The sequence below is a fragment of the Tympanuchus pallidicinctus genome, unplaced genomic scaffold (assembly GCF_026119805.1).
Source record: "Tympanuchus pallidicinctus isolate F22 unplaced genomic scaffold, pur_lepc_1.0 scaffold20, whole genome shotgun sequence".
Taxonomy (NCBI): domain Eukaryota; kingdom Metazoa; phylum Chordata; class Aves; order Galliformes; family Phasianidae; genus Tympanuchus; species Tympanuchus pallidicinctus.
In genome coordinates, this window is record NW_026294722.1 from 11,340,283 (window position 1) to 11,363,372 (window position 23,090).

Here is a 23,090-nt window from a genome sequence, read left to right on the forward strand (position 1 = left end):
TTTTTTTCTTGCAATGGTTGTTACTCTTGCCAAGCTGAACAGCCAGGGACGTAAAGCTCCATGCCGTGCTGAGCAGCTGTACTGGTGTAAGAATGGGCACAGCAGGTCTTTGTAAACAAAAGCAGGAATGGAGGCTTGTATTCACTGTGGGCATTGCCAGAGGTGCACACACAGATAGAATGCATAGAACTTATGTGTGAGATGCAGGCTAAGAGGAAATGTTTTTAGCATCTGTATAAGGTGTCATTAGAGAGAAGGCACTGCTTCCATCAGAAATGTGCACCCTTTGAAGGTGCTTCAAGGCAGAGACCCAAAGCTTGAAAGGACTAAGAATCTTTTTACAGCTGTGACCTGCAGCTCTCTGCTAGTCCTGTACATAGCTCTGTGCTGTAAATATCTGATGGAGGAGGTGGGTACCTGCCTTGTTGGCACTCTGATGGAGAAACAGTCGGTGTGTTACTGTGGGAGAAGTTGGTGGCATTTGAAGATGAATGAAAAGAAGTTTATGGAACAGTTTAAAGATTTAAAACCTGGCCTTTGGGGAGTGATGCTAAAGTGCTGCAGTCTGGAATTAAAATGCTGTCTGAAAAAAAGTTGTGCCACCACTGAAGAGGAGGTAAGTATTTTTCAAATCTGAGCCTACAAGCTGTTAGTTTCAAATTACTGTGGCCAAAAAGTCATGTTCCAGAAACCCATCAGAAAGTGCACTCAGTGTTTCTGCTTGTGACTTTGGGATTGTCAGTAGTAAAAAGAGATGTTGCTGAATTTGAATGGAAATTCAACTAAAACTGTTATTTGGAATGTGTTTCTTATAGATCAAAAAGAATTCTGTTAAGTGGATAGGAAAACAGTCACAGCTCTGCTGCTTTAATCTGAAGAAAGACCAGTCCTTAAGCAACTAAATCAAATGTTTAGGGATATGCACTTCTCAGTCCTTTATGATAAAAATACCTGTGTAGTAGAATACTAGTAGTGGCACATACAGTGGAATAATTGTCTCATTGCTCTGCATGCATGTTATCAGAACTTCAAGATACGAAAGTTATTTTTTAAGATGGATTAATTTTATGTATGTTGCAATAAGCATCCTGCAGATAAGCATGGGAAAACAGTAAGTCAGCCTGTGTGTGTGTCTTCAGACTGGAAAAGAAGCTTATCAGAGTCAGAGATCCATGTGACTCAGCCTAGATCTGGTGATTTTCTAGCTTGTGGGCAGTGCAAACGGTGAATTGCTTCCTATTCCAGCGAATGGAGAAATAGGGCAGGGGTGCAAATATGGGAGAGTGCACGAGGGAAGATGGCTGCAACATGTTAGGATGCTTTCAGTAATTGTGGCTGTATTCTGGGATACGTTTGACTGCAAAAGTGTGCTGCTTCTCTGGTTCTTTTGCGAGAACCTCAGTCAAGGAGAGAGGGAAAAGAGCAGAGCAGCAGAGAGATGTGCAGGAAGGTGCAGATAAGTGCAGAACTTCATCCTTGGCTCACGTAGTGACTCACAGCAGTGCCTTGCCTGTTTGCTCCTCTCACTATTGCTGGTTGCTGAGCTGCTGGTTTGTTCAGTGGGAAACTGACCTACTGTAAGCTGATTAGAGATGAGCAGAGAGCATCGCCACGCGTGTCCCTTGTGTGCAGTGTTTGTATCTTGTGAAAGAATCACTGACCTGCACTCTTGGAGCTGAGGGCTGTGCTGTTTGTTTGCAGGTTGGACTGCAGCTGGCACAAACACAGATGTGAGAATCCACCCTGCCATGCTGCAGGTGGAAACCATCGGGGCTGTGTGCTGTCTTTGGATCTGAAGGGTGATTCTACTCTACATGTTTCATTCCTTATGTTTCAACTTCTTTCTTTACCAACTAAAACTAGCTGTCATTTTTCTACTTGAGAACAGGAATGTGCATGGGTAACTGTTGGCATCCCATCATTCTGGTGTCATTTGCTACATGCATGTGCACGTGCATGAACTCAAAAGTTTATCACTTTTGAGTAACTTCATTGAAGGCAGCTCGGAACTCGTGTTTGTCAGCACAGTTTCATAACTCCAGTATAGTGAACTGGCTGCTCAGTCCTTCACCATTTGATTGACCATTGGAAAGCTTTTCAGAAGCCCTTGCACCTAAATGAGCAGTAGTTTCTGGCAAGACAGGTACTTTGGATTGGACCATAATTCCTAGTTCAGTTGCTGGGGAGGAAGAGTAGAGCTGAGCTAACAAAGCTTTGTTCAGCACAAAGCCATGCTGGTGGCACTCTGTGGAGCTCACAGAGGCAGCCTGAGCACAGCACTGCTGCTGGGCTTCCCAAGGGTGAATGTCAAGGAGGACATTCCTTCATGGAGTCCAGCAGTACTGCAGACTGCTGTGTAGTGGGCTGTTCTATTTTTTTTTAACTAAACTTAGAGGATAAATGTCTTTTATTAATGCTTTTTTTGTTGTTGTTGTTCTTTTTTCTGGAGTCTTAGACTGGACTAGAACTAGAACATCTGAGGTTTGGCATTGGCTTTGTCTCTCAGTAAATCCACTTGTCTTTCATTTTACTGAAGTGTAAACATTGGTGAAATTGTACCTCCTGCAGCAGTATGAGGCTGTAATGTCAGGTGCACTGACACCCACCAATATGATGTCTTCTGGAATGCAGAAATGTTTTTGGCAAGTGGCTTTGCACGCTGTTTGTTTTCTATCCAAGACAGGTTGAAACATTCTGAGGAAAATAAGTCTTTCTTCTGAAATAGGAATTAGCAGATTGCTGACATCTGATACTTTTCAGTGCTGAATGATCTTCATGAGCTACGCTTGGTTTGAGTAGCACTTTTTCCTTCTCTTCAATTTCTGTTTTAGATGATTGCATTTATTTATTGTACTTGTCACCATTTGATTCCCTTTGTGGTCACTGGAGGAAAAGTAGTAGAGGAAGCAAAGCTTCCATCTCTCCTTTTCCCAGTATGGCCAGGTGGGAGAAAGCAGCTTGCCGTGTGTCTCTCTTCCCCATGGCTTTTTTCATGGCAGAAACAGATAGGCTTAAGTTCAAAACGTGGATAAAGCTTTAGAATCTTCCAAAAAGGAGGGGAAAAAAAAAAAAATGAAGAAGGTCCCAAACCCTTCAAATGAACAGTTTTCTGGGCAGAAAAAAGAAAGAAGAAAACATTATACAGATCCTGGGGGATGAAGAGTTTACTGTGTTCAGCAGCCGTGATCCCATGTGCTGCAACTATGGGAGCAGTTACATGTGTCTGATCCTCTGGGCTGCTCAGCACTGGTTGGATCAGCGTGGATTTTCACACTGCCAGAGTCCAGCCTGGTGAAGGCCATTGGGTCCCATGCATGCAGACGATCTGTACTTCTTTGCACAGACAGGCTGGGCTTCATGGAAGAATACCAGTTGTGGCCCTCTGCCACTGTGCAGCCATTCAGGCTGCCTCTCTGTGGCTGTCTTGTGCACACACCTGCATGCTTACAGCACTCCAGCCCCTGGCCCTTTGTTAGGCAATGAAAGTGCCACCCGTGTGTGAGGCCTCAGGCATGACTTGTTTGCTTTGCTGCACCTGTGTTGCTTGGGTTGAAGTACTTGGTGTGATGCAATGGAGGTGGGAAGCATTGAGAAAGCTCCTGCTATCAGCAGGCTGCTGTGAACATCTTGGTGCTTGCACAGTGGGGCAACGTGGAGGCAAATGTGTAATGAAAAAGGGCAAGTGAATCAAAACTAATGATTATGAGGAGCAGCTTCCCTAAGAAACTTCTTGTCTGAGTAACAAGTAGGGTTCTGTGGTTTGGATGCACTTTTTACATCTCTGAAGATTAAATCCCTCCATCACTGTAGTGTAAACTTGCATTAGTTATTTACAGCTACATGCATGAAAGGGCTCTGGGGGTGAGTCAGGGATCTGTAAGGTCTGACTTGGGCACGTCTGGCTCCTGCAGTGGACGCCACAGCCTTGTGTAGGTGTCTAATCCTCAGTGCAATGCAAAGGGACTGCTGACGCCAAAGGAGAAGGCTGGTGACATTCAGCCCACTTAGAGGGAACCCACCTATGACAGCCAAGGAAAAGTGAGTTTGTGGTGGTAGTCAGTCTGGGAGTTCAGCTTCTGGGGCATTGTGAAAACTTCTGGTACTGATTTTCTAGAGCCCTTCCAGTAAGGTGATAAAGGCATCTGTGAACCGGCTCCAAAATTGGAAGTCCAGGCGCCAGTGGCATGCTGATGTCCAACAGAGATACAGTTGTGCACACAGGTTACAAAGCCTTTCTGAGGCAGATAAACATGGTCACGCCATGTTATTGACCTTTGATAGTAGATGTGCAGAGATCTCTAAGGACGTGGGAGACTTGCTGGATTTAGCTTGTGGTACCTCAGCACCACACTGCTGGAAGACTCATCGTTATGTCTATAGGATTGGATGCACTGGCAGTAAATCCCTGCTCTGGGTGATGGCTCCATGCCTGCAGTGAGGCTTCTGATTCTTCGGTAGAAGGTGGTAAAACTCATTGCCTATGGAGGGGTTCAAAGATAAAGAGGGGCACTGCATCCTCTGCGTACAGGTCTGCTTCCCCTGTAGCAGATAGCCAACGTGCACTGGGGAAGGAGTGTGGGTGCAGCTCTGTGAGCAGCTCCCTGTGGAGCAAAGGATCCCCATCCTCTGAGTGAGTGCTGCTTGTGTACACAGTGTGAGAGGGAAGGCAGAGAGAAGAGCATCATGTGCAGGCTTTGGGATGTGGCAGGGGCAGGGCTGTGCAATTACTGCAACTGAGGAGCCCATCCCCATAAGCTGGGCACGATGGGCAATGCCACTGCTGTTCCCCTTGTGGGCCAAGGGGTTCCAGCATGGGTGCTTGGCATGGCAGCGGGTGCTGGGCAGCGTGCGGTGCTGGCAGCAGGGACAGCTGGGCTCAGAGGCACTCAAGTAACAAATTGAACAGTGAATATCTTAAGATGACTCTGGTTTATTGTCCAGATCAGGTCAGCGGAAAAAATATTGGGAGACCGAACAAAGAGACAGGCTGCTTGAGCAGATAAATGGACTGATCATTTCGTATTGAGGAACAATCTCTAAAACATAGTTTACTGCACAGCTGAGGGCTGAAGCATTTGCTGATGCCAAGAGCTCCTGCTTTGACCCTAGGCACGCGTGGAATTAAATGGCGCGGTGTTTTTTGATGGTTAAACTCCCCGAAGAAGACACTCCATTTGTTACCGGGGCTCTGATGAAGTAAAGTGTGGTTTATATGTACAAGGCCGGCCTTCAACTCATCTCAGAATGAATGGAGAGGTAAAATTGGATTTTACACTCCTGCTGCTGTGATTAATGAGCGGGCTCTCGGAGCTGGCTGGCCGCAGGAGGGCAATGCAGGCTCACTGCTGCTGGGAGCTGCTGCTATGCACAGCGATGCCAAGCAGGAGGGAGTCTGCATAAATGAGTAGGTGTTGTAAGAATAAACCTGTTCTAGCAATAAATTCCCCGTGTAGCCATCTCAGACACGGCCCTCTGATATGAGACTGCGCCTGACAAAGAAATAAACTTGTTAGATGAATAAAAGAGCACGTGTACATTAAATCTGAGAGTCTAATGCTGGGGAGAGAAGGCTACAGCTCACCGAGGGATGGGAATGTGGGTACAGCTGCTTGAAAGACAAGCAGAGCCTCTAGTGTGGCAGGTAGGGGACGTTGGGAGACCTGGAGGGTTTCAAAGCTTCTTACAGGCTGCAGGGGGATGAGCTGCCCAGCTGCCCTGTGTGGTGTTGTAACTTGCTCCAGGAATAAAGAAGTGAGAGAAGACAGACTGTCTGTAACTGTTAGGGAGTGAGTGGCATCAGCCAGCTGGGAGGGCAGACTCTGTCAAACATCTTTGTGTTAGGAGAGATGCCCTCTGTCACCATCTGCCATTCCTCCCTTCTTCCACTCCTGAGGACTTTGATTTTCCTGTTGGCATGGAGGGTTTTTTTTGCCTCTGATTCCTTTGCCACTCATTACAATGGGAAACTGAAGCTTCACTGAACCCTTCAATGCTAGAAATTGTTCAGTGTGACTCCTGCTTGCTGCCCTGAGCTTCTGCTTCTTTGCTGAGCTCTTGGCTGTATGCCCTGTATGTGTACTCTCCCTTCTGGCTTTCCTAGGCTGGGGATTATCTGGCCCCAGCCATTGCCCCGTGCAGCACCTTCCTTTTGAGCATCTGGACTGGTTTTAGTTCTTTTTGTACAGCACAGCAGCATTCACTGTCCTTATTAACATAGTATTTTCCATCAAATTCACCATGCTATTTGCCTAAAAATAGGGAAATTCAAGCCATTGGCCTGCTGTAAAAACAGAACAAGGTAAGCAGTCACTTCTCACCATCCCTGAGCTCATGACTTCTAATGGCTGACAATCACAGGTCAGTAGCAGTCGTAGGATTGCACTGTGGAACGTTGTTTGATCAGGTCCAGTGAAATCCAAGGGCTCCCCACACTGCTATGGCTCTAACAAGGCAAAAGGAGAGCTGTGTAAATCATTGAGGTGGGATGGTGGGGGGTTTTGTTTTGCTTTTCCAGATTAGCTGCAAATTTAAAAGTTAGATATCAAAGGAAACAACTTTTTGTTTTGTATTTTTCTGTTGGAATGCAAAATCACTGATACTGTTATGGATACTACAGCTTTTTTAAATTTATTTTTTATTCCAAGTGAATCGTGTTGTTCTCTTAATTCATTTTAAATGGAGGTACGTTTGTAAGTGGAGCTGTTTTGAAGTTCTCCATCTCTAAGCAGAAATCACTTCTCAGCTGAGGATGGTTCACTGGAACAGGTTGCCCAAGGAGGCTGTGGATGCCCCATCCCTGGAGGCATTCAAGGCCAGGCTGGATGTGGCTCTGGGCAGCCTGGGCTGCTGGTTGGCGACCTGCACACAGCAGGGGGTTGGAACTGGATGAGCACTGTGCTCCTTTGCAACCCAGGCCATTCTGTGATGTGAGTGTCCTTACCACCTGCTAGAGCTGGTGCAGCAGGGGCTGTCAAGCCCTGCAAATGAGGCAGGACAGAGGGGGCAGTGGTTTCTGTACCTGTGTTATTTCCCTGATGCTGGACATGGGATGAGCTTTCTCATTGGGCAGCACCAGGCTAGTTTTACAACCAGCTGCATACTGCCGATGACCTGACTGGAGAGGCTTTCCCATATTCCAGTTGCTTCAGAGCAGTGTGTGTATGGTGTGACTGAATGCCCTGCACTTTGTGGGGCTCCCCAGTATCTCCTCTGGACTTGGTTTAAGTCAACATTGTTTTAGTGAGCGGCATTTGGAAGCTGCTGGCAGGGCTGTTTGGTTTTCCAACCCACATGAAACACGCGTTGTTTTGCACTCTGTGCTACTGAGGCAAGCAGAAAGGTTTTGCTCTGGGTAAGGAGGGTAAACTTTTGGTTACAGTCTTTTTCTACTCAGCTGAGGGCAGGCGTGCACCTTGGGGAGGCAGAGGATGTGGGATTTCCATTGAGACCTTTGCTCCTCTCCTTGGACCGTCCCAGTGCAGAGCTGTGGGTGCCCGACTGCAAACAACCATGGGCTGAAGGATAACGATGAGTCAGGTGGAAAAAGGAAAGGTTGGTTTTGGTTTGTTGTTTTTTTTTTGCTTTATAGTCTGCTGGAGTGTGTGTGGGGAAAAAAAATCCTCTGTAAGAACGAGGAGGTTGGGAGAAAGGGGATAAGTTAACATTAAATGGGCATGCGGTGACAGGGGGGGAAATGGTGGGATGGCTGGAAATGCAGCAGGAGCCTGGAGAAAATCAATACGAGATAAGCGTTCCAGGGGTAGTGCTGTTCATCAGGTGACAAAGTTAAAGGCAGCGAGCCACTAAAAGTGAGAAAATATCACTGACCTCCTGCAGTATTGATCAAACAGCTGAGACGCTCAAGGCCAAAGTCACTAATAAAGTGAGACGTATCAGCAAGGAGCCCGTGAGAGCAGATGAGTTGGATTGCGAGGGTCTTAAAAGTAAAAATAAAATGTATCTGCAAAAGTTCTTGTTAACCATCTTCTTTGTCTCGTTCAGTGCAAAGGGGATGAGGCAGCTCTGAGGAAAGGCACAGATGGGGAGCTGGAACGCATGAAGGTTTGCTACGGTGTTAAAAGGGGGGTTGCAAATTGAGTGGGCCTTGTTCCAGAGGGGGGAGCAAGGAGTGAGTGAAGCTTGTGGGGGCTGATGGCTCATCAGGCTGCATGTGGAAGGGCTGTGGGGCTCCATGGGGCCAACATAGGTCTGCTCAGCAATCTCAGGCCACAATCATGCGCAGGATTGAGGCAAAACAAAACAAGTGCTCCTGCAATGCTCCTTCTCCCTGGCTCTGGTGGTGCTACTGCTGGCTTTTGCCCACCTCCCTTGCAGAGTGAAGAAGGAAAGGAAGACAAAATAAATGCCAGTTTTCTCGCTGAAGGTGTGTGTGTGAGATCTCTGTTGTCATGATGATGAAGCATCCTAAAAGCGTGTGCACCCTGAGTAATTTCAGCACAGAAACTGCCAGGTTCTCTTGAGGAAGTTTTGTAGTGGGGGAAGAGAAGAGACCGCAAAGGAAGGAAGCTGACAGAGAAGGGAATTTATTCAGCTATGGGGAAGAAAGATTAACTTAATTACTCTCTTCATCAGGTTTCTGTATGATACTAGAAACAGCTGCACCTTAAATTCATGTTTGAAGGCCCTGAAACCAGAAGACAGTGCTTATTGTGGTGGATAATATTACCATTGGAAATGTATCGCAAATTTCAACTGGGACATTGACTATTTTACATGCAGCAAGGACAGATCAGTGAGCAAAGAGAGATTAAATTAATTAAATCAATATGTGAACTCTAAGCCTCATAATAAAATCTTAAATAAAAACTTCGGGAGGAAAAAAATGATTACCTTCACAGACCATGAGATGGAACAGCTGTTTGTTCACAAAATACTTTTTCAGTAGTTTAACAAAATTAAATTCAATAGTTTAACTTCTTTCTCTCTCCGTTGTATGTTGCTCTGCATGATAGAAAAGCTGGTAACCAGGATTTCAGAGGTTTTCCTCTTGCTGTCAGCTGTCCAGCATTGAAGGGTGCACAGAAGAATCATAAAATCATGGGGTCTTTTGAGACTTTTAAATGTCACCAAGTCCACCTCCTCTGCGATAACAGGGACATCTGCAGCTGGATCTGGGTGCTCAAAGCCCCGTCCAGCCTGACCTTGTGTGCCTCCAGGGACAAACCCCTCCCCTCTGAGCCTTTGAATTTCTGTCCATCCAGAAAGGGACAATTGTACCTTTTTAAATGATGTCTCAGGCTTTATTATGTAATCTGGGCACAATTATTAAGATTTTTAAAAGGTTGCTGATCCTGAGTGTGCAGATTCTGAGCGCTCAAGTATTTCTTGCAGGCACCATTAGCTATCGTAATCTGCTGGACCTGTTGGGTTTAATGCTCTTATGTCCTTGGAAAGCATTAACTGAGACTCTTGGGCAGTTAGGAAAAGTTCAGAAGGAGCAGGAGCGCCTGCTGGGATGCCTTGCAGCATCGCACACGTGAGGAGGTGTGTACTGACCTTCAGAGAGCATCATTCCTTTGCGAGGGGCTTCTTCCAAAACCATCTGAACTTGATTTGTTGTTAACTTTAACAGCAGGACCACAGAGAAAGCTCGTTATGTCTGCTTTTAAAACAGAGGCTTTCTTTTCCTCCAGAGCATCCACATGTTCGTGTGGCTGAGTTCTTGCAAACACAACCTCGTATGATTTTTATTTAGCTATGTGGGCTCAGAGATCCAACAGCCAACATTATTTGATCTCCTTTTTCGTGTCTGCAACATAATGAAGCATTTTAAGCTTTCAGCAAGATCTCTGTGCTGGACCCATGACTGGCAGTGTGAGGAATCTAGCAGATTTTCTGCTGTCTCAAAGGCCAAGCTCATCAATCCTTCCCCAGCTTTCTCTCTGCCGATTCATCAGTGTCTTACAGTGTCTTACAACTTCTGGCTGTTTGTGAGAGACCCCTTCTGTCCAGTCTGTGTACAGGCATTGGGAAGTGCAGGTGAGACAGTGCGTGTGACATGTGCCCTTCTGGACCTGAGGTCCATCTCTCCCTGGGCATTCCAGCCAATCAGGACAACGCCATATGGATGCCCTGGCCAGCTCTTCCCACACCACCCTCCCTATTTACCAAGCTTTAAAGTTTTTTGACACGAACAGCCCAGGAGCAGCTCAGTGGCTTATTCCATCCCCATCCTCCCCCTTCAAAGCAGAGCTGAGCTGTGGCCTGAACTGCAGACAGCACAGAGACCTCTGGCACATCGCCTGTAAGAGGCAGCAGGTCCAACCAGCTGGAAGGGACCCAGCAGTGCCCTGTGGGCCAGGCCAGGCCGAACAGTGGATAACAGATGATGTGCCATTGCTGGAGTGCCTGTGAGCAGCATTCGGCCCACCCGTTGGTATGGCAACGGCCGTCCATGGCACAGCTCGGCTATTTGTACTTGTCTAATTATTATTACTCTTTGCATTTGCTTCCAGTAGATGAGTAATGGAAGAGGGTTAGAGGGAAGGGAAGGTGCTGCGGGAAGAGAGCGGTGATTTGTGGGAGAGGTATCTCATCTCATGGAGAAGGGCATTTATCTTGCTGAGCCTCTGAGCAGCCCTGGCCATCAGAGCTGCGTGGGGGTCACCCTGCAGATGTCTGGCTGGGTGCTGAGGTGATACCGTGGTCTGTGTTTGTATTGGTCAAGGCTGGGCAATGAGCTGGCTGTATTGAGAGAAGCCAGCTTTGGGACACTGGGGAGCCGTAAACATTGGAGGCTTTCTGGTCTTGATCCAAGCTGTTGTGCTCATTCTTGCTAATTCAAATCGCTCGTTTTGCATTATAGTTCAGTGAGTTCAACCACGTTTACCAGTCACTTTTTCTTCCCAGAGACAAAGGTGATTTGAGATTATGTGGCACAGAAATGTTTGCCCGAGTTGGGATGTAGCTTTGTGACAAGCCTTCCTTTGGTCAAGCACTTTGGCAACTACGTCAAAGCAGTTGCCCCAGTAGTTTGGATTGGATAGTCCATGTTCTTGTCTAAGCCAGCTGTAGTGGGTGGAAAACAGACCCCTGGTGCTTTTTTTTTCCAGTATTGCAGACCTCCCAGTGGGAACACTGCTGTGGTTTTCTACAGTCTAATTTGGAGCCAGTTATCCTGTTTCGGTGGAGTGCAAAGTATCTTGCCTCTTTCAGGTTTACTGTGTTTTGAAGGGTAGAGAAAGGCACATTGATCTCTGCTTCACAGAGACGTATGTAAGTGAGAAATCTGAATGTGTGGAAATAGAACTTAGTCTGATATCTGCACAGATACACTTTTGTTAATTGAATATTTTTATTTATTTCACACAAATAAACTGTGATATCTTTGAATGCTGCACGCTTGCAACAAGTACCCTAAATGATTACATGGGTGTGGAAGTTGGATTTTCCTGACCTCAACCATTTAGTAAAGAGCAGATTGTACGTTTTGTAGTAGACCTGTATTTGCTGCAAGAAGTGCCACCCTCTTCTTTTGAGCAATACCTAAATACCTACAACTAGACAAGCTCATGTACATGCTGTCTGGCTTTTGTTCTTTCACAGATGGGAGTTAAACGAGGGTTATCTGTAGCAGCAATGAAGGAATCTCATGGAATATTTATGGCCATAGTACAGGAATTGTATCAGGATTCATTTTTATTTCCTGGAGCATATACTTGGAACAACCAGCAGATTTATTTTTATTTTTCTATCTACTTTTTTTTTCCTCAACTGATTTCCAAGAGGAGGTCTCTTCAAGTTTGTACCAGCTCATATCATGCCCTATCCTGAGGTTATAGAGAATTTCATGCCTGTATTGCTGTTGGTGGCTGCAGGTTTCTGTGAGCTGTTCTAATAGCAAAGGCTTCCATTGCTGGTGCAGAGCTGTGCTCAGCAAGGTGAGGCCTTCACAACACCAGGGAAAGGCACCAAGGTACCATGTTGGGAACCTAAGCTGGTAATTGCTGAGGTGGGAATGGGTTACAGTTTTGTTCTTTGACAGAATAGCCCAGGATTATTGAAATTCATCCTACACAGACACCTAATCAAAATTTCTTTCCCTTGAGCCAACTGTCCTATTAGCTGCTGAAGGTCTCATAAACCAAAACTATTCTTTCTTTTTGGGCTGGGAAGAGTTTTGAAGTTCCAGAATAGAGAAGCTATATTCTGCCTTCAGAGTCAAAAATCCATGTGCTTGACCATGATTTCTGTTCCTTGGAATATTTTTTGGTAAGTGAGTTAGAAGATGCCTGTCGGCTGAATTTCCCAGCAGCTTCAGCTGATGACTGAGCATCTCTTTTCTCCTTGCCCTGCTGCACAAGGAGGTCTTAACTTGAAGGATGCCAGGACTGTGTTCAACCCACCCACCAGTTATGTGCCCTGGAAGGGAAGAAACAAAAGAGCTTGGCTCTGAAAGGCCCCAGCACAAGCCAATCTAAGGGCAAGCTGTGGTTACGGCCAATTATGATGGTATTATAAAAGATGGCGTTACAGCTCTGAAAGTATTGATTAAACCTTTAGCCATTGCAGGCATTGAAAGAGAGAGAAAGAGTGAGTGCGAGATCAATATATGCATCTTTAGGCCTATTTATCTCTGGGTGATTTTTCCATTCCCCTTCCTGTTCGATATGGCATAATTTACCTTCATAAAGTGTTCAGCGTCAGGGGTCCATTATCAGAGTAATCAGTTTTGATTAGTAGAGAAAGGGTACAAAATTGTTTAGCCTCTAGATAGAACTGTGAAAAGTGAGTAAACTATGCTTGACAGCACCTAATGCAGTTAGAATGTAGACTTAATTTGATTCCAATTCTTTATGGCTTTCCGTGATTTCAAGCATCTATTGGTTTGTTAGAAAAATATAATAGGAAATGGGCCGTGGCAGGTGGGAGGGGAGAGGGAGGAGAGAGATAATTTAAGTTTGCAGGATGCAATTTTCCTCAATATAAACATTCTAATGCAATTTGATGCCCATTGTGTTTTGGTGCAGCAGGCGGGAGCTTTTATTTTGCAGATTTATTTTTAGGACTCTGAGTGCAAACAGGGGTAACCTAAGCGGATTGGCTGGCTGCTTATTCTCAGTGCCATGAGCTGAGCTTTAGAAGTCCTGATGTGCAGTACAGACCTGGGAGCAAAGGTTCTTTCCCTTACGCCATCCTACAGTCCCAGCATCCCCCCAGCTTTTTTTTTTCTTGCTCTTCATAGAACAGTATGGAGAAATCGTGTAAAATCTTTGACTGGTGACAGGGCCCTTGGAGATCTTCTAGAGAAGATAGCTTTAAAGTCAACCATTAATCAGGATGTAATTAATGCTACATCAGTGGGAAAGTAAAGCCAGTTAGGATTTCACTATGCAATGCTTTCTGTCTGCTCCAGTTCTCAGCACGCACAACAGGACAGCAGTATGGCATGCTGAAAGTGTTTGCTGATCTCCCAGACCTCCATAACTAGCTGGACTGAGTCCTCTGTCCTTTGCTTCATCAGTAATGTCTCTCTTCCATCTAAAAACAGAGATTGGTTGGTGCACAACATGAGTCAGTCCTTTACTAATTCAATTGAATGATATTTTGGGAAGAGCTGTGAGTACACAGCCTATGTTCTCCTCATCCAAGGATGCTGAAGTTACAACTTAGATGAATGCACTGCAAATTCGAGCATCTCTGCTCAGGCACTGGCTATGTCTTGGTGTTATGATTTGCAAAGGTAACTAGTATTCAATAAATGACCTGAACTATTTTGGTATATGAACTATAAGGTGATGAAGGGACATACGTACAGCTCTGAGGATTTGGGACCCAGGAATGGGGAGGATTTGTGCTTTGTTAAAAGGCCAAGGATGAGAATTTAGAATTTAGGAATGCTTCTTTTATATACAGAGATAAAAGGACTTCAGCCTGCATTTATCTGTGTTGAGATGATCCTACAGGATGTATTTCCTTGTTTAGTTGCTTGTATTTTTGCTCATTCTTTACTGGGTGAATATGAATGGCACACAGTTTAAAAGCAGAAGGAGATGAGAAGAAACGAGAAAAGCCACTGCACTTGTGCAAAGTGTTTCTGGATCTACCTCATTTAAAGGTCCACAGGGCTTCTGGGCAAGGACCTCCTGCCCTTGAGCACCTTCAGCCCTTTGATCCTTCATCTCCTCATCCTGAACACTTCCATCTTAATGTACTGTTCCTCACAGCACACCAGCCCTGCAAGAGGAAATCTTTTCCTCTTGTTGAGTGAGGTGTCAGAGCGAAAGCCAGGTGAGGAACTGCAAATTAATTCATCAACTTTCTGTGGTGCTTTGGTGTGTTAAGGAGTTTTGGACGGACCAAAAATCAATATTCTTGGCAAACAGAGCAGAGCCATTTAGATGGTTTGGATCTGAAAGTGTCACAGTAAAGCCAAATTCCCCTCTCCATCTTCTTGTTATTATTCCCTTCCAAGAGCATTGAAACAGAGAAAAAGCAGGCAGAATTTCTTAGATCTGGCCATGAAGTCAAGCAGAGGACCTGCCTGGATCTCACAGCCACAAAGCCCAACCCAGCTGCTGGGCTTTGCGCTGACCTGGCGCGCGGCTCAAACACGGCCTCTGCCTGTGCCCATCAATGCAAGGATTACTTGCCCCAGGTAAGCTGATCAACAGCCCCTTACATGGCATACTTATTTTTTGAGCTTTATCCATAAAATTAGAGCTGGGCAAATCAATTTGTGTAATAGGATCTCCAGTCACAGATCCTTTAGTATTTGGTTTACATCCTCTAGTGATCAGAGCTTTTAATACCTTTTAAAGTTTTGGAATGGAGACAGCGTTGCCTGCTCTTGTACTTTTACTGAGTCCTAAGATATTTGGTCTTGTGTTTATAGCTCCTGGAGGCAAATGGCTGCTGGAGAATCTTGGCTTCTGTTTTAAAGCATTTCTAGTAATTGTGGTTCAAGAGAATGTCTTTAAAACGTGATCTGGCTCCGCAGTAAAGACTCAGGAACTAGAAGGCAAATAAAAACTTCTGTTTGAAAAAAAAGCAATTTTATTTTTTTACCTACTTGTGCTATTTTCTGTTTGTGGGGGACTTGTGCATAAATCACTCAGCTATTTGTCCAGAGATGCTGACCTGTATTTTTATCACTCTAAAACTTAGGTCCAAGTAAGACATTGGTGAACAGCTGCCATCAGCTACAGCAGAAATATCTGAAACTCCGCTCTCCTCCTCTAGTGTTGCTTCACTTGCTGCAAATCCAATGCAAGCCAAAGCAGCAGAACCCTGGGCTGCAGAAATAGTTTTTCATGGTGAATTTATTTCCACTTTGAAAAGCTGGAAGCAGCTGTAAGAAATTCTGCAACAATTAAGGAAATGAACTTCGGGCTCTGAAGGGACAGGATGCGATGTGGCAATGGGAAATTTGGGCGGTGGTGAGTGTCCCAGCTGCTAAGAGACATGACCAGAAAAGAAGGGAGAGAGAACGTCATTATCTGAAAAGTCCATATTCCACCCCATCTTTCTGGCGTCTGCCTGATAGCAGCTGGCCTTGTCCACAAACGAGACATGAGATGCTTGCGATGGACCTTAGCTCCAACGTTGCAAATCTCTTTCAGAATCACCAGCCATGAGTGGATGGACCAAAACTCTCTAAAGCAAAATGTCAGTTTGAATAACAAGGATTTCTAAGGCTGTTGTTAAGTCTGTAGCCCAGCACAGAACTCCCAAACACATGCAGTTTTAAGGAGGTGTGTAACATCTTTAGTGAATTTGCTTCAGCTGTGTTCACGCCTTTCTATCAAGGACTCCCCAGGAAACTTGAGACTATAAAATCCTGATGGTATGAAAGCTTTTTTTTCCCTATAAAGTTTAAGGTTGTGTGCAGCAGTACTCCATAACCCAAACTAATAGTTTGCATGTGTGAATCAAAGTATTACGTTCACAGTTTTTGACCAGCAGTAATATTTATGACGTGACACATCCAATCTGCTACTGACCTGTTTGATCACAAAGTTGCTCCATATGTCACGGTATTGCAGTCTGTACAGTAGCATACGTTAAATTAATGAAGTAGTTTGTTTAATTATCTAATCAAAACACACTATTCCTTTCTTTGAGCAAAGTTGGATGGCAGCAAGGAGAACAGCATGCTAATCTTGAAGCCCATATGCATGTATCATAGGTCTAGGAAATTCATCTATGGATCATGATTCCAGAGGCCATCAGCTGTGATCACCACAACTGGGGAAGATCACCAGCCCTTTTTTCAAAAGTTACCAGGTTGTGAGCAGACAGATGTATCTGGGGCCACGTGATTTAAAGAGGTAAGATTTTTCACTAGTTAGAAGATGCCAGCTGAGTAAATAAGCTCAGATCATCATGTATGTATTCTCCTTCTTCCCAAAGTTCATTTGTGATAATGAGACTCTTGGCATTTGGATAATAAATTGGCATCTAAGGGCTATCCTAAGTAGGTTGGGGAACTCAGACGGTGACATTAATAATGCAAATACAATAACATTTGAGGAGAAACCTCTTTGAGGGGAAGAAAGGGTGGCCAAGCGCAAGAGCACAGGGAGAGCTTCACCATCGCAGCACTCTGTGGAGAGGACATCCACCATGGACTCACAGGCTGTATTTTTGTGTCGGGTCTGTGAAACAGTGGGAGACTAATGGGGATTTTTTTCCCTGTCTGAACTGTTTTGCTTGCTCACATCAGCTGCCCAGAGCTGTGGGTGCTCCACAGGTACCTGAGGCCATGGCTGGGCCCTGGGCAGCCTGAGCTGGGGGGCAGCCAGCACAGGGCAGGGGTTGGGACTTGGGGAGCTGTAAGGGCCCTTTCAACCCAGCCACTCCGTGATTCTATGATGCAGCTGTAATTTAGCACTTGTTAAAAAATGAAAATAAAATCCAAAGTAAAGCCATCTTAACCTTTTCAAAGGGAACAGCAAAACTCTGTTTGCCTGGATCTCTCCTTTGGTTAGAAACAGTCATGAAGGAATTCCTGCATTTCTTCTAGGTGTATAAGGAGTTTGCCTTAGTAGTACTGAATACCTGAAGTACTGGAAGCACAGCTTATTGCAGATGGAGAGTAGATGCTTTTAGATAATTTCTGTAATTGCCATAGAGTGCTTGTTGAGTACATGGGAGGAATCAGCAGTACCTGGGCCCATTCTCTGCAGGTAATATTCACATTCTTGACTTTTGCCTTCTGTGTATTGTACCTGAATTAACTAATTTTAAAATCTTGCTCCTTTTCTTCCTAGATTTTAGGCCAGGTATCTGTTAGCAGTGTGGGTGGCAGGCAGAACACAAACTGTTCAATAGCACTGTTGGCCTCCCCCAAGTTTATATCTTGCTTCTGGCAATAGCAACCTATGTCAAATGTGAGCTGCTCTCTCATCAGGTTACAGCCTATGCAGAACCTGAATTACATTTTTTCTCTCACAGGGCTATGGTGGGAAACAATCAAAACTAGCAGATAAATGAATAAAATCTCAAGGACAGCAACTGAATGAATGTATCTAGTAAGCAATTTTCTAGCTGGAAAACCTGCAGTCTTTCACATGAGGAAAGATGCTGTGGAGGAAAGGAGCCCCAGTGAGCAGAGGCAGGTGATGTCAAGCACCAGGTTCTTGGGTCAGTGGATTAAGACTTTGCTCACCCGGCTGGTGTGCAGGGCCTCTTCCAGTTATATTTTCTTAGCTTACAATCATGTTTTTAGAGCTATCTCCAGAATATCAGCCTGTAAACCAGTTCACACAGAGGTGGTCTGCTGCCTTGAGTTACACGGGAGTGCTTACAGGTTTTGGTGGGGCCCAAGAGAGCTCACAGTGTTATGGGCCAGGACCAAACAGCAGGATGTGCCCAATGCTTTGGGGACTGAAGGGAGTACGGGGGCTCATAAAACCAAATATACTTAAGGGCATGGAATGGAACAGCAAATTGAAATTGCACTGAAATCCTGTTCTGGGGTTTTATAATCTACAGGAACTTATTAACTTCAGAGACCTGAGCAAGCAGGAAAGAAAATGTAAGCTTTTCATTCCATCCCCAAAACACAGATAATTTAGGGCATTTTTATGGTGTATTTTAGGACAGTGACATGGGCAGTGTGTTTATCTACTTCACTTGCCTTGCAAAACCCGTTTATACATTCTTGGACATAATACTGCTCTGTTCTGGAGTTTTCAAGAACAGGGCCTGCTAGTGGAAGCACTTTATGGCATGGGGCTAAATGATCAAAGGGACATGGACCAGGGCTATTGCATTCACATATTGCTATGATTGATAGGAAGCAAAGGGGGCAGAGAGAACCTTTCTGTACAGTCCATCAAAATACTCACCCCTTCTCCAGGGCCTGATCCTTTGAATGTATTAGCATTTGATAGAGCAACTAGAGCAAGTGTCACCTGAAAATACCCCCCAAAGAAGGAATTTGAAGCTGGTGTGCCCTGTACCATTGGCTTGATTGTGCCAAGCATTCTTACTGACCAGCACTGAGTTTTCCTTATTGGTGTTTGAACTTTCTGTGTCCATTAAATAATTTTTTTTTTAAGTCCAATCCTTAAGAGAGATTGAAAGAGAGTTGAGGGGAGTTAAGGAGAGTCAGCTGAACTCTCTTTCACTCACCCAAGTATGCTGACTGGATTTTTTATTTGGAAAGCCTTCTTATTTTAGTCCAAGTTGTTTGTTTGTAGCTACAGCACTTCTGCAGCTCTCGCGAGTCTTTAACTCTGCAGTGTCAGTTCTTACTGCTGTTTCTTCTTGCAGCAACATGATAGCTTGCATCTGCCCCTGCAACTGAGTGGCTGTAGCCAGCACATCACTACCAGAGGAGAAAAATCGGGATTCAAGCCCTGTCTGAAAAGTAAAAGGGACAAATTAGTTTCTTGTCACTGCGCTGCAATAAATACATTGTCATTTTTATACCCCAGTGAATCATATTCTCCATTTCCCCCGTAACTATTATACAGTCTGCTGGCAGTACATCATTTTTTGGTAATTTTATTTTCACCAATTGTTTTATGAAATTTTTGAGTTTTATGGACACTAAAACAAATCTAGCCTGCGAGTATTATAGCCCTTTAAATCACCGGCAGGAAATCTCAAGGTTCCTCCAGACTGTGAGAGAAGGAAGCTTTAGGAAAGAAAGATTGCTCCTAGCTTATAAACTGAGCAAAAACCCAGAGATAAGTTTGTAAAAGGGACATACATCATCATGGCAAAAGCCAGGACGTAAAACAACATCTCTCTGCTCAGCTCCCTTAAGAATAAAAATGGATTTTTATTTAGCAGAAACACTAAAAGTTGTTGGGGAAAGGAACACACAAGCTTTTCCATGCGTTCTTAACCATAACAATCCTTATTTCCTACAGAGCCACCACGTCAGGCATCTGTTTGGCTAAACTACAATAGTTGTAGACCCCAACCCCTAACTCTGATCTGAGTTTGTGTGGCACCTTGTCTGGATTTGCTCCTCAGGATGCTGAGGAAGCGGTGGCACCAGGCCATGGCGTTCTTCTCTCTTGCCCATACGCTTTGGTGACAGGTTTTGCCACTAATCCTTCTAGACTTACATCTGAGTAGGGTGAGTCATCATATGATAAAAGCTGGTTAACTAATTAACTTTTTGTAAACCAGGTTTTTTGTTCTAGATGGACTGCTTGGTGTGCCTGGCCTGTTTCTGAATATTGGAAAGTAAAAGTAGGTGAGACAGTCTTGCCTGGGTAGAAACATTAAACAAGAACATTCTTAACTGCAAAACTGATGGGTGCAGACAGACAAGCTTGCATCCAGTTCTGACATGGCCTTTGCCATCTCCAATGAACTACTTTTTCACTTTGGTTTTTAATAGCACTTTAAAATATTAAAGTGTCTGAGAAGATTTTGATTAAATACTTATTTTATGAATTGAAAGAAATGCTACTTTTAAAATAAATTGAGTTGCTTTTGTTTCTAAATGATTTTCTAAAGAGATAATGGAAATAAGTTTGAAAAATAACCCAAACATGGCTGTTCTCTCAGAGCTGTGGTCACTGTGGCTGGAAGTGAAACAGCACAAGTGTTATATGCATATAATGTTTCTTTTGGTACATCCTTCCAGCAATCTATTATGTAGGACCTCATGAGCCAACAGGAACACAATTATTAATGGTCCTTGATGGATTTTTCCTCTGTGAATTTACTGAGTTGAACGTATGCATGCTTGTGACTTCCACAGTATAATATGGGAATAACTTCCACTGTTTCACATGCTGTGTGATAGAAAGATGCCTCCATTTTCCTACTTTTAGACTTGCTGCTCGGCTGTCTGTTGACCTCATGCTCTACCTTTTCCTTCGAAGCACCTGGGAACTGTTATTGCCCACTGATCTGCCCTGTGGTGCCCAGGACCTGGAAGACATCTGCCTTTCTCTGGCCCCTGTCTTTGGTCTAAGGAACCCTGGTGTACTTCTGTTAGTTCAACAAACAACTGTCCAAGGGAATGGAGGTGCTAGTCCCAAAGGGCTTTGGTGTACATGCTGTGGATTTGGGAGGCTGCAACTGCAACTGTTGTAATGTTGGCTATTTTTCAAGGTCTGTTTTTGTATTAGCTTTAAAAGAGAGACCCACAGGTTTGGAAGCAAACTGGCTATGAGTGCTGCCTGATGGCTGCTGTCAGCAGTGCTGGTTTGTCTGTTTGCAGCAGGGCAGCCCTGTTGCCTTCCCTCTGAGTTGCCCCTGGTGTTTGGGTTCTCCAGGGCAGGTCGTGAATGTCCTGAGGGTCTGGTTGTCATATGCTGGTTATTGTATGGTGATTTTTCTCCCACCTCCATCCTGAGGCCATCATCCATCTTGAAGATTTGTAACTGGTATCTACTCAGGTAGTGGCCAATTGGGTGATAGAGGTGAGATGCTGCCTAACTTAGATGTTTGGGCAGAAAAGTAGGGAGGGAGGCCTGTGGTATAATGAATGAGTGAAAGAAAGTCTTTTCTGCATGTCTGCCTTTTCAGTGTGTCTGTCCCTTCAGGGAAGTTTGTTTAAAAACAGGACACGGATGTACAGTAGTTCTGAAATTTGGGGTGTAGCTGAACTGGACTAAAAGATTTGTATCAGTGTGGTTTGTCCTCTGAGAGGTGGCCCTCTGCCACCTCCTCTTTGAAAATAAAGCCCACTGCACTACCTCTCAGCTCACTCTTCACTGTTTTTTTTCCCTTCTCCTCTTTACGTAAAATGCAGTTCTTAATTTATTTATTTTTGCCATCCATAGCTATGACTACTTCTTCTTTTTTTCTTTTTTCCCTTTTCTCTTGCACAATCTTTAATCTCAACTCAAAGTCCCAGAGCCACTGCAGCGTTACAACAGTTTTGTCATGTTGGCTGTCACAGTGCTGACAGCCCCGTGACAGCTGGCAGATGTACAGATGATGGATGTTTTCTCCCTTGTGCAAGGACGATGGGATAAAAGTGCAAACAAACCGGGTAATAGATGGGAAAAGCAGAGCAATGTTGATAAGGCCCGGTCCTCACTCTGTGATGTATGGGAAAGCAAGCTGTGGGCAATTTGTTTCAGAGAAATGAGGGGTTCTTTGTAGAGAGGGGCACAAGGAAAAAAGAAAAAGGAAAAAAAAAGAGTGAAAATAAAGAAATAATAATAAGGGGAGGAGGGAGGAAGAGCCCAAAGCTTGTCTTCATTGTGGTAACACTAGCCTGTTGTTATGGCAATAGCAAATCTCATTTCAAGGACGGGCTTGGGGGTCCTTGGCTCCCGTCTGTGCCTTGCATCCAATGAGGGTCCCCAGGAGTTGTCTGGGGATGGGAATGCTGCCTTTCTGTTTGCTCCTTTCTGTTGCTCCTCTGGTTTGCCCAGCATCTCCTGTTATTTATGGTGTCTTGGGGTCTTCTGAAAGAGCTAAGAACTGGCTGTGCTGGCTACAGGCAGGCAGAAAAGATTTTCAAGCCAATCACTTAAACTTACTGAGAAGTCCATCGGAACATCTGGATGTACAAGACAGGGCTGCTCACCTTTCAAATCTGGCATTGGTCACATGTTGGGGGGTCAAAGTGGGCTTCTCCAATCCTGCCCCTGCCCTGGCTGCCACCAGGCATTAGGAGGATGCTGCACTGGCACAACTGGTCTTGGGAGGGTGACCTTCATTCTGTTCCTGAAGGCAGTGGGATCCCAGATGTGCTGCAGCTGGAGGAGGCGAGAGGCAGGTTTCAGATGCAGGTCAGCCTCCTGCAGCCAGCACGCAATGCAAGAAGGGGGATGCACATGTAATGGCCTCTCTTTAGAAGAGACAGCCCTGAAAGTCCCTTTAGAGTGCAAGGAGTGTCTTGAGGTGCTCTCTTATGGATCCTGAATGTTAATCCCTCGGTGCTGTTGTTGCTACACGTGCCATTGCACAGCCATTTAGCAACATGTAAATTTTCAGGATGCCATCGTCCCCCCTCACTTCCCTTCCACCTTTGGCTCTATCACTGTCAGAGACTTATTTAGGCCCATAATGGTGATAATTTATTACAGCACACTTCCTACTGTGAGTAAATAAGTCTGTCTTCCTCAAACTCCCTGGGCTATTAGAAGAATGAAAGACTGTGCCACATATTAGCATTTATTTTCTTCCAGCATTTATACAAGGCCATTTTCTTGTTGACAAATTGTGGGGCAAATTGTTCTCAAGAAAGTCTGTCAGATGGAAAGGTGTTATGATTAAACTGTTGGTGTAAATTTGGGTGACAATAAATCCTTTTATTGCATTAACTGGATTTATTTGCCTGTAAATGCCATTAAGGATTCAAAGAAATAATAAACAAGTTGATTTTGAACCTGCTTAAAGGTTATTAATATGCATCCTAAAAATAGAGAGTCTGCTCAAAAATAAAATAAAATCCATTTGAGGATCAGACTTATGCTTGCAAGTGCATTGCTGTGCTGCATCCACTTGTGTCTCACTGCAGTGCCATTCCTGCTCCTGGGGAGCCTTGCAGTTGGAATTGGTTTCCTTCATTAAAAAAACATATATTTGTTCACATATTTAATATTCTTTCACACTTGTGAAATAAGAGGGGTGGTACATGTGCTGTCACACTAATGACTAATGAATAGGTGCCATTGACTTGAAACTGTGCATTTTGAGGA